This window comes from Sparus aurata, chromosome 2 (genome assembly GCF_900880675.1).
Source record: "Sparus aurata chromosome 2, fSpaAur1.1, whole genome shotgun sequence".
Lineage (NCBI taxonomy): Eukaryota > Metazoa > Chordata > Actinopteri > Spariformes > Sparidae > Sparus > Sparus aurata.
The window spans coordinates 34399707-34416525 of NC_044188.1; the positions used below are offsets into that span (position 1 = coordinate 34399707).

A 16819-nucleotide genomic window follows, 5' to 3' on the forward strand; every position below is an offset into this window, starting at 1 on the left:
CATGTATAAAGTGTGTACAAAATGCAATTTACTATAACAACTGACTGCATGCTGAAGTCAAACTCAGGAAGTTCAGTTACTCGTTATTCCAGTGGTTAAGAGCACTGTTACGACCCCAGCTTGTTGGGGAAGGGGAAATAACATAAAGAACCGGATGGAATTGGTTAAGCGAAAATTAAATAGTTTTATTAATAGGGAAGGTAAATTTAACATGAATCAAACACAATAAACTAAGGGAGGAGGGGGCTATTCCCAAATGAAAATACAAAAACAAACTAAAATACAGAACGGGAATAGCACCCTTAAGTCCTGTGTAGGACGAACAATGTTTTACAGAAATGGATTCAAATACTGGCTCAGGGCCGTCACGTGTCACACGTATCAAAACAAAGGGGATAACTCAAACGTCCGGCGCGCAGGCCGAGGCCAAAATCCCTAACAAACAGTGGCTAGCGATCACGCTCACAAGACCGTCAACAACCTCCAAACAAATGCTCAACTCAGCAACAAACAGGGAGACAAAGGGGCCAACTGCTCACATCAAATCACAGTGGCCTCGAGTGACTCTCTGCTGCTGATTTTTAACAGGTGTTACTGGCAACGAGCTGAGGCAGGATTGGGCAGTTGAACTGGAGCAACGCGACCCAATCACAGCGCAGGAGGGCAAGCAGACTGAGGCAGGCAGATGAGTAGGTAGAGGGAGGAAGACCAGGCAGGAACCAGAGACACCAATCAGGAGCCAGGGCTGGCACACACCATCTGCATAATAGAACTTGAGGACAGACACCGGAGCAGGGCATAACAGCCAAGGGCCGTGACACCCCCCCCCCCCTTAAAACACAAACTAGCAAGTTTGTTGACACTAATCAAAATATGCATACAAAATACTTACACTCTGGACAGGGCATCTGCAAACATGTTTTCAGACCCCTTTTTATGCTGTATATCTAGGGGGAAATCTTGCACCAGGAGAGCCCACCACATTAGGCGCTGATTATGATTATACATGCGCGACAAAAACACAAGTGGGTTATGATCAGTGTAGACGAGATCTGGCAAAGGACTGGACCCAACATATACCTCGAAATGTTGCAGCGCGAGTAGCAGAGCGAGAGTTTCTTTTTCGATGGTGGAATAGTTAGCTTGATATTTATTGAACTTGCGCGAATAATAGCTGACAGGGTGATCTATTCCTTGCGCATCTTCTTGGAGTAGCACAGCACCGGCCACGACAGCGCTGGCGTCTACTTCTAGTTTAAAAGGTTGTGAGAGATCAGGAGCGGCGAGGACAGGAGCATGGCAGAGCAGCTACATAACACTGTCAAACGCATTTTGACACTCGGGAGTCCATTCAAAATCGACCTTTGGGCTGAGCATCCACAGGTCGTACCTGGCCCTGACCCACGTGATGTCCTAAATAGATCACTGTAGCTTTCCCAAACTCACACTTTGCTAGATTGAGGGTGAGAGAAGCTTGGGCCAGACGTGTGAATACTTGTCTTAACACTTTCATATGTTCATCCCAAGTGGAAGTGTACACAACAAGATCATCCAAATACGCACTGCAAGTTAGGGATGTCACCCAGGACCTGGTTTACTAGGCGCTGGAAGGTGGCTGGAGCATTACATAGGCCGAATGCCATGACATTGTACTGCAAGAACTGATCGGGTGTCACAAAAGCAGATATTTCAGAAGCGCGTTCGGTGAGAGGGACTTGCCAATACCCCTTCAATAAATCCAACTTACTGACATAATTTGCGTTCCCTACATTATCCACACAGTCCTCCATCCTAGGTAAAGGATATGAGTCGGGGACTGTCACAGAATTAACTTTGCGAAAATCTGTCACAAAGCGAGACAAACCATCAGATTTAGCCTCTAACAGGCAGGGCGAGCTCCATGCGCTGGAACTGGATTTTGCCAAACCGTGCTGTAAAAGGTAATCAGTTTCCTTTTTCATTAGAGCACGTTTTACGGGGTTGATGTGGTATGGGTGCTGCTTTATGGGTTTCGCATCCTTCACATCTATGTCATGCCGTATGAGAGTGGTCTGCATGGGATCATTACTAAGCAGACATCTAAACTCTGTCACAAAATTAACCACATCATCCTGCTGGTCGAGAGACAGGTAAGGCAGTTTTGCCGGCAAGACTTCTAACATTTCTGTGTTGGGCAGGCGAGCACTTTGCCCAGCAGGGTGAGGTGGACGTAGCCCGTCCGCATTAACGGTGGCATCATCAGACTCTGGTGGGCCTCTCACTACCGCTGATGCACAGGAAACAACTGGAGGTGACTGTTTAACAGACTCAAGCGGTGCGGTCTCTCGGGAATGGTACCGTTTTAGCATATTAATGTGACAGACCCGGGATTTACACCGTCTGTCCGGTGTGCCGATGACATAGTCGTACTCGTTAAGACGCTTGAGGACATCATAGGGACCTGAAAACTTTGCCGAGAGAGCTGAGCCTAATACAGGGAGTAAAACGAGGACTTTATCCCCGATTTGAAACTCTCGCTTTGTGGCGATCTGATCATAGCATTTTTTTAGGACCACTTGAGAACGAGTCAGACATTGTTTGGCAACAGCATTAGCTCGAAACAAACGTTCACGGAAATGACTGACATACTGCGCCACCGTTTTATCAGCTGACTCTGCAGGCAGCAACAGGAATCGCTCCTTTAGCGCTCTGAGCGGTCCACGTGGAGTGTGACCAAAAACGAGCTCAGCAGGGCTAAAACCGAGTGATTCCTGCACAGCCTCTCTGGCAGCGAACAACACAAATGGGACCCCCTCATCCCAGCTCTTACCTGTCTCTAAGCAATACTTGCGCAGCATGGACTTTAATGTCTGATGCCACCGCTCCAACGCACCCTGAGACTCTGGATGATAAGCGCTTGACACAACGTGTTGGACATTTAGCGTTTTAACCACCAAGAGTCGTGACTGAAAATTTGTGCCCTGATCAGTCTGAATGACTTTCGGGAGTCCGAAAGTAGAAAAAAACTTAGTTAGTGCCTTGATAACATTGTTAGTGGTTATTTGGCGAAATGGAACAGCTTCGGGAAATCTGGTGGCAGCACACAAATATTGATTACCAGACTTTGACTTGGGGAGAGGGCCAACACAGTCAACGATGACGCGGTCAAAGGGTTCGGTTACCGGAATAGGATGCAATGGGGCAGGTGGTATGGTCTGATTAGGTTTTCCGGTGACTTGACAGATGTGGCAACTACGACAGAAGCGAGAGACATCCTGTTTTAATCCTGGCCAGAAGAAATGTTGTAACAGGAGCCGGACCACTGGCTCTCATGTGCTAATGACAAGACTTGCTGTCGGTAACAAACTGGAATTACGATTTGGTTTACGGCGTTCCAGTCTGAAATATCATCACTGGAAGGTGACCACTAACGCATTAGTATGCCTTGATCCACAAAATAAGCTACTTTATCCCTGTTAACCTGCTCTGTACGTACCACACTAGCAAAACACTTCTGCAATGTTGGGTCAGTCTTCTGCGCAGCACACAACCGATCACAGGTGACAGGAAAAACAGTACCGTCAGCGGTTGGAGGTTGAGGAGCAGGGGGCTTTAACGCTTCCTCCTGCAGAGCGCAAGGTGCGTCAACATCCACCCGTTGAGTCATCTGGGCGTCATCTGAAAGAGCTGACATCATTACAGTGTCATTCAGAGAAATTTCAGGACATTTTTGCAATTGTGCACGAGTGACTACACAGGCGGGATACAGACCAGAGGATGAAGTTGGCTGCTCGACTAGCTCAGGGATATCCAGCACCTCCAAGGCAGGTGTCACTTTACCCCCAGCCACATCATTTCCCATTAACATGACAATGCCTTTTATGGGCAAAGCAGGACAAACAGCAACAGGAAAGGTACCTGTTATCAAAAGTGACTCAATGTATATACGATGCATTGGCCTAGGGATATAACCCATTTCTATGCCACGCAATGCAATACTGTATCCACATGAGGATTGCTCTGAGAACGGCAACGCACTGGCCAAAATCACCGACTGTGAAGCACCAGTGTCACGCAAGATGGATATTTGGCTCTTGTCAGTTGACTCTCCTGTCAGGGACACATACCCTTTAAAAATGAAAGGTTTGAAGCACAGATCAGGTTTTTCAGCGGCGCAGGGAGGGAGGACATTGCGAGGGGTCTCTGCCTGGATTAAACCACTCCCTTTAGGTGGTGCAGAACTTTCCTGGTTTTTACGTTTTAGGGTCAAACAGTCTGCAATGACATGTCCAGTGCGGTGACAATAATAACACTCTCTACTTTCCTTCTTGGGACTGGAGTTTTTAACCGTCAACTGAGGCTCAGCTGATAGAGCTTTGGGTCTTTCACTGGCTGCAGTGGAAGATGATTTGTGGATTAACACATATTCATCAGCTAGAACCGCTGCTGGGGTAAGTGATGTGACTTTTTGTTCATTTAGATACACCACAATGCGCTCAGGTAGACAGGTTTTAAACTCTTCCAACAGAAGGAGCTCACGTAATGAATCAAATGTATCTGCTTTACAGGCTGTACACCACTTGTCTAATAGAGTAGATTTCTCTCGAGCAAACTCAACATAAGTCTGGGAGGCTATTTTCCTTTTCTGTCTAAACCTTTGGCGGTATGCCTCGGGAACCAGTTCATAGGCTTGCAAAATGGCAACTTTTACTTTTTCATAATTTAGACTCTGTTCAAGGGGAAGTGCAGCCACAATCTCTTGAGCTTTTCCCTGCAGTCTACATTGAATTAACAGAGTCCAAACTTAAGGCGGCCACCGTAACGCCTTAGCAATACGTTCGAATGCTGCAAAGTATGAATCAACCTCACTTTCCCGAAATGTTGGCACTAAGGATACATGCTTAGTGATGTCAAAACTATCAGTGGACGACCAGGGAGAAGATGGAGGCGCTGCTTCACGAACAGCAGCTGTGACCTGAGCCTGAGATTGTAACTCTAGCTGACGCAACCGTATGGCTTTGTCGGCTTCAATCTCTAGCTTTCTAATTTCCAGCTGTCTGTCATGAGCTTCCTTCCTTTCCTGGGCTTCGATCTATAGGCGGGCGAGGCGTACTTTTAGCCGCGCTTCATCACGAGAGCTAGAACTCCCACTGAGGGTAAGAGCATCGAAACGAGGAAGTGTGAACGGAGTTTTCACCCGTGCACCTTCGTCATCACTTCGTCCAGCCTCAGGAGTAGGTGGTACTTTTCCCACCTTAAGGCTACCCACACTGACTGATTGGGCGCCATCACCAAGCTCAGCTAACACAGGTAACGCACCAGAGCTGTCGGATAAGCTGATCACATCCAGCTTCACCAGTTGATCCACTACACGAGCTTTAAGCTCATTTTTAACAATTTGCTTCGGGAGGTCGAGGTTATAATGATTCGCAATTTGCACCAAATCACACTTACGACATTTATTAATTTGATCCAGAGAGGGACCAACCACAAAACTCTCTAAACTGAAACTATATTTGGTCTCAGTCGCCATTGTTACCCACACACTGTTTAATCCACTATAAATTTACCTACCAATTAATTAATTGAAGTTTTGCTTCCAGGATTACTTTTGCATATCCCGGACGAGCCCCCACTTATGTTACGACCCCAGCTCGTTGGGGAAGGGGAAATAACAAAGAACCGGATGGAATTGGTTAAACCAGTGGTTCTCAACCGGTGGGGCCCGCCCCCCTGGGGTGGCGCGGACACTCTCCCGGGGTGGTGCGAGGAGGCTACAGGATGGGAGGGGGAAAAAAAATCTGAAAAAAATAAAAAATCACGAAAATTCCCCCCATGTCGAAATGCAAGTGGTTGGACTATTATAACACACAAACAAATCATCCTTCCGACAACTTTTTTGTCAAAAGCGACTACTGACAAATCTAGCGACTTTTACTGGTGTTATCGGAGACTTTTGTGGTGTTTGGAGACTCTGACTTGACAGCACGTATCACCCTGCAGTTACTGTGCTCAACGAGCAGCGGGTGCTGCCGTGAGTCCCTCACCCGTCCAAAAGCACTCACAGGCGGTCAGACTCTCAGTAGCCTCGCGCAGCAGTCCAGCCTGCAGTCAGAGCAGAGAGGAGACACACACCACTCCGTGTCCAGGCTGCAATTGAATTGCGGATGCGCATGGCCGCCGCCGTTCCGGCGTACAGAGGTGTAAATGTGCCGTATATTACCAAATAATAGCCGGGTTTCAATTAACCGCAGGGTCCCCTTTAAACGCCGGGTGCAGGTGTATATTTTGATAAATAACCGCAGGGGAAACACCTGGAAAACACCCGACGTCATCATCATGACGTCTACCGTCACGTCTCTTTAGGAGTGGCAGCGCAGCTTTCTGTGTGAATTAGGCTACATGAATTAATCAATTACTGCGCTGCCTCTCCTAAATAAATGCCGAGTCTAATTCATTTATTTTTTTTAAATCAAGGAAGAAGACGTGACCACTGACACTTTCTGTCAGTCAGTATCACATTGATGATCGCCATGGCTCCGGTGCAGCAAAACAATAAAAAGTACGACTTGAAATTCAAAGTTTCTGTCGTAAAATATGCAGAGGAAAACTCGGGAGAAGCAGCCTCTAAACGTTTCTCTGTCGACCCCAAGAGAGTGAGAGATGGGCGAAAAAATCAAACTGAGCTTCAGCGTCTGTCCGAGGAGGACAGCAACAGGACCAGGCTGCCTGGAGGAAGTCAAGCGAGGAGGTTGACATAAACATGCGGGAATGAGTTATCTGCAAACGGGCACGCCACGAGAGAGTGTCCCGCAAAATGATCAGGGCGAAACAAATGTACACCACCGTGAGTGACAGCAGAGATGAGGAGTTTGCAGCGAGTGCTGGTTAGCTGAATCGTTTCCTCCGCCGCAACAACTTCACTTGCCGAAGGATGCCAGAGAATTCACAGAGAAGCTGGCGAAGTTTGTGACATTTTCATCACGGATCTTTGAGAGGAAGGAATTAAACGCCTGTCCCAAATTTGCTGCCTGGTCCCAAATAAATGCCTGTTTTGTTAAGTGATTGAAACAAATAAACAGCCCGACTATTATTTGGTATTTTACGGTATGATAGCTCGCCCGGCCGGGGAGAGGGACATGCATCACAGTGCTCAGCTGCAGACACAGCAGAGAGGTGAAGAGACGTGACTCATCATGACTGACAGGCATCAAGGCCACTCAGTGTTACCTTACCGACCCGCCCCCAGATATTTCATTCACAAAAAACAGGGCCTGTGGCAATTCTGGACAGAGAGAGAGGAGGGGCCCCAACTGCAATGAACCAGCTTTGGGGGGGCCCAGCTTGCAAAAGGTTGAGAACCCCTGGGTTAAGCGAAAATTAAATAGTTTTATTAATAGGGAAGGTAAATTTAACATGAATCAAACACAATAAACTAAAGGAGGAGGGGGCTATTCCCAAATGAAAATACAAAAACAAACTAAAATACAGAACGGGAATAGCACCCTTAAGTCCTGTGTAGGATGAACAATGTTTTACAGAAATGGATTCAAATACTGGCTCAGGGCCGTCACGTGTCACACGTATCAAAACAAAGGGGATAACTCAAACGTCCGGCGCGCAGGCCGAGCCAAAATCCCTAACAAACAGTGGCTAGCGATCACGCTCACAAGACCGTCAACAACCTCCAAACAAATGCTCAACTCAGCAACAAACAGGGAGACAAAGGGGCCAACTGCTCACATCAAATCACAGTGGCCTCGAGTGACTCGCTGCTGCTGATTTTTAACAGGTGTTACTGGCAACGAGCTGAGGCAGGATTGGGCAGTTGAACTGGAGCAACGCGACCCAATCACAGCGCAGGAGGGCAAGCAGACTGAGGCAGGCAGATGAGTAGGTAGAGGGAGGAAGACCAGGCAGGAACCAGAGACACCAATCAGGAGCCAGGGCTGGCACACACCATCTGCATAATAGAACTTGAGGACAGACACCGGAGCAGGGCATAACAGCCAAGGGCCGTGACAAGCACATACGACATACACAGCGGACCCTGGTTTGAATCCCGGCCAGAGGACCTTTGCTGCATGTCACACCCCCATCTTTCTCCCATTTCCTGTCTATCCACTGTCAAATAAAGGTGTCTATGCCTGAAAAAAGTCTTTAAAAAAAAGAAAAGAGAATTTCATATTCATATATATTGCTCAGCGGGTAGAGCAGGTCGGCTGGTTCAAATCCCAGCTCTGGGCTGAGCTGAGCTGCATGTCGAAGTGTCCTTGAGCAAGATACTGAACCCCAAATTGCTCCTGATGTGTAATTGGGACCTTGCATGCCGACCTCTGCCATCAGTGAGGGCCCTGCGATGAGCTGGCAACTTGTCCAGAGTGTACCCTGCCCTCACCCAGAGACAGCTGGGATTGGCTCCAGCAAAAACCCTGCGACCCCATAAGGGAAGAATGAAGGGATCAATTTGTCCTGCTAAGAGAAAATGAAATCGACCGTCTCCAATAAGAATGCAAATTTAAATTCTGTTGCTGATTGACAAACCTGCAAACTACCCTTAATTAATAAATTGAAACAGCGTGTCTTATCAGCATGGTCGAGAATGTCTCAATATGGCAAAGCATTGAAATAGACTGCACCATGACACCCACCATGTTTGATGTTATACAGTCATTTTGTAATGGGGGGGGCCTCAAACTAAAATTCTTTGTCCAGGGGCGGCCCTGTGCATGTGCTTGTCTTAACCTATATTCTGTGGGCATAACTAACAGTCATATATACTATAGTTTACTTTAAATTTACTTTAATTTGTGTTACTATGATTCTTTTGAATAAAACAAAGTAATACATCAAAAACTAAACTGTTGGAATGTGGGCAATGTGTGTTTTCAAATTTCATTGTCACAATAAATATTCTAATAAATGTGGTAAAGAAAGATGCAACTAACTCAGTAGAGTTAATAATAATCCACTCAAAGCAATAATCCACTGCCACAATAGTCCATTATAATCCACAATAGGCCTAATATATATTAGTGTTGTTTAGCACAGGGGTTCCCACACTTTTCCATGCCAAGGCCCCCCAAACAGAATTAACTTCTGGCCGGGGATCCCCAAACCCACAGACAATGCTAAAAAATATGTAGAGAAACATCAACCTTTAGAATGTATTTTCTTACTTTTATTCACTATTCAATGATTATTACATTTGTTTAGCATAAGAAAATTATTACAAACATCTAAACACTCGTTTGAGAGGGTCTCCAGATAGAGAACGCATTTCGGGCAATCAAGGCAATCTTTCTGTATGGCTGTAAAGCCATACTTAATGTATGCTACCTCATATTTTCACATGCATCTGAACATGAGAATCCGACGATTACGGCAGTTTACGCGTTGTACCGTTCAGGACAAATCTTTATTAAATGTATATATATATATATATATTTTTTTAATCTTCCCTCCAATTTTCTGGGCCCCCCTAGCGCCCCCTGGCTGCCCCCCGTGGCCCTCACTTTGAAAACCACTGGTTTAGCACACCTCACATTAGAGACCTATAAACTGAAGCACCACTTTGAGGCCTATCATATTTAACTGGTGTTTCCGATGTTAAAAGACCAATCTGCTAATGACATTCTGAGACACAGAGTTCAATGGCAACATGAATTTGCCTACTCCCTGTCTGGATATAGGCCAAAGCCAGGTGGTTCTCCTGCTTAGTCAACTTACATCGGTTGACCATGAGTATTTCAAATGACCACAATGGACACTCACTTATTATACAGTGCCTTTTATAGCCCCCAGACAAACATCTTGGCTCAATAACAGCTTCCACTGTATTGTGTTTGTTTAGAATTTTGTACCTTCATTCAAGTTATAGCCCCATAACTGAGCTGCAACGGTTCCACAAACAAACAAAACCAATGTTCATTACTCAGACACAGATGACTCTCCATGACTAAAACCACTGAAGCAATAGATATACTGTTGGGCAATATATATGCACCCATATCCCAAAATCCCTCACTAATTTTGAGTAGTGTAATCATTGTAATCATTAATGTACAATAAAACATGTATTACATTAAGAAATGCATTATGTGTCATTGAAATAATGTTTATTTGTAAAGTAATTGTAATACAATTTAACTGCTTTCATGGGAGCTCATACACTACCTTATGTGAGCTCAGCTCCCATTGACTCCAAAGTAACTCAAACCATAAGTAACCCTACATCCTGGGAGTGTAGTGATCTACTGGTTCATTGAAATTATATGGAGCTGATTGGAAAACTAAACACTCTTGAGCACAACACAAGCAGTACACAGAAAGTATGGATTATGATATAATAATACAAATAATAAAATTGATTTATATAGCATTTTTTAAAAACGCACTTTACAAAGTGCTTTGACAAAACAAAGCAGAAGTAGAATAATATGTATTAGTAACTAGAGTTGGAACTTCTTTAATTGAGTAGTGGTCAAAGAATTGCCACTAACAAAGCTCTGCTAGAAACATTTCCTATAAATCCTGCAATAAAAGTCCCCCAGTATCTAGTCATTTAAAAGCATTTATTATGGAGCAGCAAAGTAGGAAACACTGGGTTTTCACTAGCAGTAACTTAACACGAAGTCTGAGCTTGTTGTGATATATTTCATTATCTGTGTTACACATTGTTCTTGTCCATAGAAGTTTATTGTTGTTATTTAATAAACGTATTTTATATTCCTAACATTCAGTAGAGGCTCATAATAACGATGCTTCATGGATGTTGTTTGAACCCAGTTGAACTAAGAAATATAAATCATGTATTTTTGTATTGTACTTTTTGGGGGTTTTATGGGAATTAAGACATTCTGATCTCCTCTTATCTGTTGCTAAGCAATTGATGGTATACATGGAAAACTGTGCAGATAGTACAGAACTGAAATAGTACATAATGGTGGAGATTAGACTGGAGTAGCTGATGTATAGTCAGAAACAGCTGTCTCAACATGTCACTCATCCACATAACACACAAATGGGAGGCTCTCGGGGCTGAAATACAGCCTACATTCCTTTCAACATTTCAACCCTAACATGAAACTGTCAAAAGAGAATTTATAGTTAAAATGCTCACTACAGCTTCTGGTGCTGCTATGAAATCAGGGTTAAATCATTGTAAATCAGTACACCTTCCTTAAAAAGCCTGTCTCAGTGTTATGCCATTAAATGTTTATCAATTCTGTTTTGGTTTATTCTCAAAAAACATGAAATCAACAAGGAAGCATGCTCCTAACATCACAGCTTTTATCTTCACATCAAGGTCCATTGGAAATGAGATCCCAAAGTTATCTGCATCTGTGAAGCCTTCCTGCATGAACCCACCCCACTGCTTACTGATCTGTCCCACCACAGCTGACTCATCCAAAGACATCACCTCAAAAATGACATCAGACATGCAAGTACAGTCACAGCATGGCCCCTTGATCTTCAGTTGGGGCTTCTTCATCTCATTCAGGATGGTAAACTTGGGAAAAACGGGATGCCAGTCCTGCTCCACGAAACCAATGGGGTTACCAGGAGGGCTCTGCACCTCCAACTCCTGAAGGCAGCAAGGGAAGCAGCACAAGGTGCACCTTAGAGGGCGAGTCAGGGTCAAGACTTCCTGTCCCGCGTTATCATTAAGGTGAATGGTAAAAGGTCGAGCAGGGCCACACTGCAAGGTGAAGATGTCATTTTCCTCTGTAGCCACAAACACCTGTTGGCCCATACTATTCTTTACTGTGTAAACATTGTGCATCTCCCAGCCAATGACAATTTCAGCCACATTGACCCTCTGATACACCAGGAGCTGGTCAATCTGAGTCAAGTACTCCAGTCCAGGTGGGCAGCTTGCAGGTCGGCCAGGTGTGGGAGGCAGTGTATATGGTAGTGGAGGGGCTGCTGCTCCATAGTTCACTGGAGCTGGATATACTGCATTATGACCAGGCTGCATCCCAACATAGTACACTGGTACCTGAGGCAGAGGTTGAATATGTTCCTGATGTTCCATGATGCAGGTCTATCTGTTGAAGGTTCCAAACATACATTACATTATACATTACACTGTATCTTTTTTTTTAGAAATGTTGCTCAGCTAAGGACTAAATTGTTGAGCTGTTGAATATATCAACCTAATATTCAAAATAAACCCTGCAAACCATGGATATGTCAATTCTTTCCATTTCTTTAGGTTCAGTATTCAATTTTATCTAGTGCTTAGCATTGTGCATATGCTCTCGTTAGGTTTAGGAAGAAAAACAACTTGGTTAGGGTTAGGAAAAATATAATGTTTTGCCTTAAAATACCTGCTTTGGTTGCACAAGCCCTTGTGATTTCACACTTGCAAATTTTGAAAGAGCCTCAAACTATAGGCACCACCATGACCTCTACCTCCTGATATAAAAGTCAGGTCATAAACAGAACATAAAATGTGACTTAATATACCACATGGTATGGTATCTATGACATCTGCAAATGTGAACGTATCAGTGGTTTGCAGAACCAATAACTGCTAACCTTTTATTCTAGTGACTGCGTTGGATACATCAACCAAATGTAAATCACATTATTACATCTTTTGTCTTGCTTTTGTAATTTGGACATCACTCCTATCGCTTAGCATTTACACGTTGTGGCACCAATGTTAAATACTTATAAGCTACTATGTGTACATCAGTGTACATTAAGTTCTTTAAAGTCACCCAGATTATTGAACCATTTGTTTTTGAGCTTATTCAGGAAGTCACCACATGAACCCCTCGTTAAACAGAAGAACTGTGCTTGCATTTGTAAAATGTGATGGCTGTTCACAGCAGACCATTTGGGTAGGTTGACGATTTCCCAATTATGGACCTACAGAAATACTTTTACATTCAGGGACATATACTTATTAACTCTCTTTCCAAGAGTTAAATAAGAAGATCGATACCACTAGCCTAGCTTTGCATGAAGACTAAAGGCAGAAGGAACCAGGTTTGTTTTCTCCACCTGCCAGGTTGTTAGGAGAGGTTCTAAAAGTCTGAACGAACAGCAATCAGTACACATTGCATTCTATCCTACTGAATAGCTTGTTCTGATAGCATGTAGATTCTAATGCTTTAGGTATAAAACTGTACAATTCTTACACAGCTTGTTCTTTCTCTGTCATGATATTGCCACATTATACGACATGTTAGTATTGACAGGTTCAAAATGAGTCATTCCCATCACTCACTGATGACTAAAACATATTAAAGATTTGTACATAAAAAGTAAATACACTTGCATTCTTATCAAGTAAAACTAATTGTGTTACACTTTGTAACTGTGTAAGAGAGCTATACATTGTTAGTTATGAATAGTTACCCACCACGTTATTTTCATTAGACGATGTCTCCTAAGCAGCTTGCCAGACAACAGATGTGTGATACATGAGATGTGTTGTAGTGATGCTTTAGCACCTCCTTAGTAACAGGTGGTTGTTTTTAGCAGAGGATGAGTGGAGTCAGGTTGCCCCTGTTGTCTTGTGAGATGTGAGGATCCTCCCTCACTGTAATGACTCAACAGACCATTTGCGCATAAGACATCATGCCATTTATTCATGCCACAGCAGTGAAAGCATGGGTATAAATAACAAATAAAACAATTACAAATATCAGTGGTGAGCTGACTCTCCACACAGGTCTGGGGTGTAGAAAATATAGACCGTGACTAATTAGTAGAGGCCTACAGACATTGTTTCCCATGATAAGCTTGTGCTTAATGTACATTTTTTTCATCAATTCTCGTCTTCATACATTGGTCCAATATTTAGGGTTCAGGTTCATTCAGTTCATGCTGTGTTTTGACTGTTCAGTCCCTACCGACTGCCATTCTATAGTCAGGAGTTTTCAAAATATAAATTGCTCAGAAATGAGTTCTCTGGTCAGAGTAATGTTGGTCAATCCACCACTTCAGTCTGTCTGACTGAAGAATACAAAATTCACAGAATTTGACATGATCTGAGATAAAACCATGGGTTATGGCACATGGTTTCATCACAGAACATGTCAAATTTAGTGAATTTTGGATTATTTTTATCACACACACACACACACACACACACACACACACACACACACACACACACACCTGAACTGACAGAAAGACAGTTCTCAAACAGTTCTGGGGTTGAAATGTTTCAAGATTCAAAGATTCAAAGTGTTAATGTCATAATGTCACATGTCCAGAAGCATGTTTCCCTGTACAATGAAATTCTTCCATTGCTGTACAGAATGACAATAATGTCAAAAATGTTTGTAATAATGCTGGCTGAAGTCCTATTACCAATCCTGACAGAGTGGGACCTGCCAGTCAGAAAGCCTAGGAGCCAGCCACAGATGGTGGGGTGCAGACCGAGTGTAAACAGTTTGTGGTGAGACTGTGGGGGGTGACCGTATTGAAGGTGGAGCTGTCGACAAAGTCCTGATGTGGGAGTCTTTATTTTCCAGGTGTGGGGGGGAATAGTGGTGAACAGCAGCCATAGCATCTGAGGTGGACCTGTTGGGCCTGTAGGCATATTGCAGTGGGTCCATGTTGTCTAGTATGCTGCTCTGAATGTGGGCCAGCAACACTCTCTCAAAACATGGTGATTGCAGTGAGTGCTTCTGGTCTGTAATAATTCAGGCAGATGGGTAGGCTCTTCTTGGGGAGGGGCTATAGTGTCATATATAGTGTCATATATATATATATATATATATATATATATATATATATATATATATATATATATATATATATATATGTATATATATATATATATATATATATATATATATATAAGGGGTTGCACAATTCTGGAAAAAATGTGAATCATGATTTTATATATATATATATATATATAAATATCTATATACATACATATACATACACTCTCACAGCAACACTGATGGTATTGAATCCAACAGTTGTCCTTTTTTGCATGTTATTGCATATCTCTGTCACCACACGAATAAAGGCATAAAATATCTCCAAAATAATGTGAATAAACTTACAGTAGTCCGTTCATTTAACAAAAGGGTTTCTAAGTCAGAAGACTTGACAAAATTTTATTTAACATGTTTTGAATGTATTTATGTTTTGGACCACTTCTACACTGGAGAGCTGGAAGGTGAGATTTAGAAGGGGTAGTGCAGTGTAAAAAGTGGCCATGCTGTAAGAGATTGGTGCCCTGTTCTTTTCACAGATATAGTGTGGAGGGAATACTTCCGTATTATTTTGCCACACATGCTTGAGTTGCAGTAAAAATATCAACACACACCTGTCCACACCAGATACCCTGAGGACCGTGCAGCAGTCAGACTGTAGCTCCAGTGTCTGTCCAGCAGGGGTGGCTGTTTGACCGTCTATGGCTGTTTGTCCCGAACCTTCAGAGCTGGGCTGGAGGCAGCAGCTTTGATAACGTTAGCTAAAATCCAGCCGCGGCTTCTGTTCCCTACGAGCCGTGCTGCGCCCACTAACCAGCTGTGCACCATTTGCTGTACTGGATAACAGTGAGTATTTTTTTCTTGTAATTAACACATGTGCTTAGAGTGAGGGAACACTTTTTGTCTGAGGACAGCAGTGTTGAGGCAAGCAGTCAGTCGGGCCGACTGGATCATTTTTACAGGGTCCCAATGTGTTGTTCAGGATTTGCTTCACCAAATATGAAGGGAAGGAACTGAGGCTGTGACTTGAGCCAATTAGGCTAGTTAGCTAGCTACACTGTTCACCTTAAAGTTAAGGAAAACCGCAATGAATGAGCGTTTGCTTGTCCACTGGGATATTTTTCTTTTGCCGTCAATAGAAACGCAGATATGTGTCATTGGATCCCACTAACACTAACCTTACTCCCACCTACGAAACAGTATGTTAGCCCAGCTAGCTAATGTAACGTTAGCCAAAAAGCTACAATTATTTTAGCTCTGTCATGCGTTTTGTCCAGATTTGAACTACACTGAATGCGGATTCGGGCTAATGCTGCTTTTAGTACGTTAGTGAGCCAGGTGTTGGTGTCGTTTTAACCTCGGCAGACAAACAGCCAAACAGAAAAGAGTTTAAAACTGTTGGCAGATCCGTATTATTCCGCCGCTTAGCGCTCCAGTGTTCCCTAGCCCCGGTTGTTGTAGACGGAATGTGGAAAGCCGTCAATTCACTATGGCCCTGCTCATGGTTGCTAATGACTGAGAAACGCCTATCAGGAAAGTTTTTGGAGATACTCCAACGGGCACTATCCATACAGAAATTTAAAAAATATTAATGAGTTGGAGCCATTAAGTCATTCTGAGTGCTCGTAGTACGTGATGTTATAATTCGGTGTGTTGTGATCCCTTTGTGAACTGTGACACCTTTCTGCACTACTGACAGCCGAGATGCTTGCTAGTCACAAATAAGACTTTGAGATGAATGAGATTTCTACCTGGTAGTATTCCGAATAGGAGAGGCCGGTGCCCAATATTGGGCTGCCGTAATTACAGCGGGAGATGGCCGTTTGTTTGGGATTCCAGCCTGCCCTGCCCTGTGGAAAGAGGAGACTGTATGTGTCACATAGACGCTAATGAGAAGCAGGCTGATGGATGGATCTGCCTGTCTGTTTGAGGCAGGAAGAGACCCTGATTTGAGAGGGTTTGGAGAGACTCAGTTAAAAATTAAGCCAGGAATGTGTTTTGATCATGCCAAGCGTCTTTATTATGTGCTATTTAATGCCTTAGCCCATTTTAACAATTGGGGAAACTATGTGTGTAAAAATGTAATCACTGAAATTGACATAAACTTGATTGCGATCCCAGTTCGAGATAAATTAATCACCGAGCCCTAG

At 43.6% G+C, this 16819-nt stretch overlaps 1 protein-coding gene and 1 pseudogene across 1 annotated transcript in view; one reads left to right on the forward strand and one right to left on the reverse strand.

Annotated features, from left to right (window-relative positions):
• Window positions 1–10409: 10409 nt before the first annotated feature.
• On the reverse strand, window positions 10410–16617 carry LOC115594643 (phospholipid scramblase 1 pseudogene; annotated as a pseudogene).
• Window positions 15391–16819, forward strand: part of LOC115596666 (unconventional myosin-XVIIIa) — a 142714-nt gene continuing 141285 nt past the window's right edge. The window contains exon 1 of the mRNA XM_030441942.1: window positions 15391–15515. The gene's annotated coding sequence lies outside the window, so the exon portion shown is untranslated. The remainder of the gene's footprint in view (window positions 15516–16819) is intronic.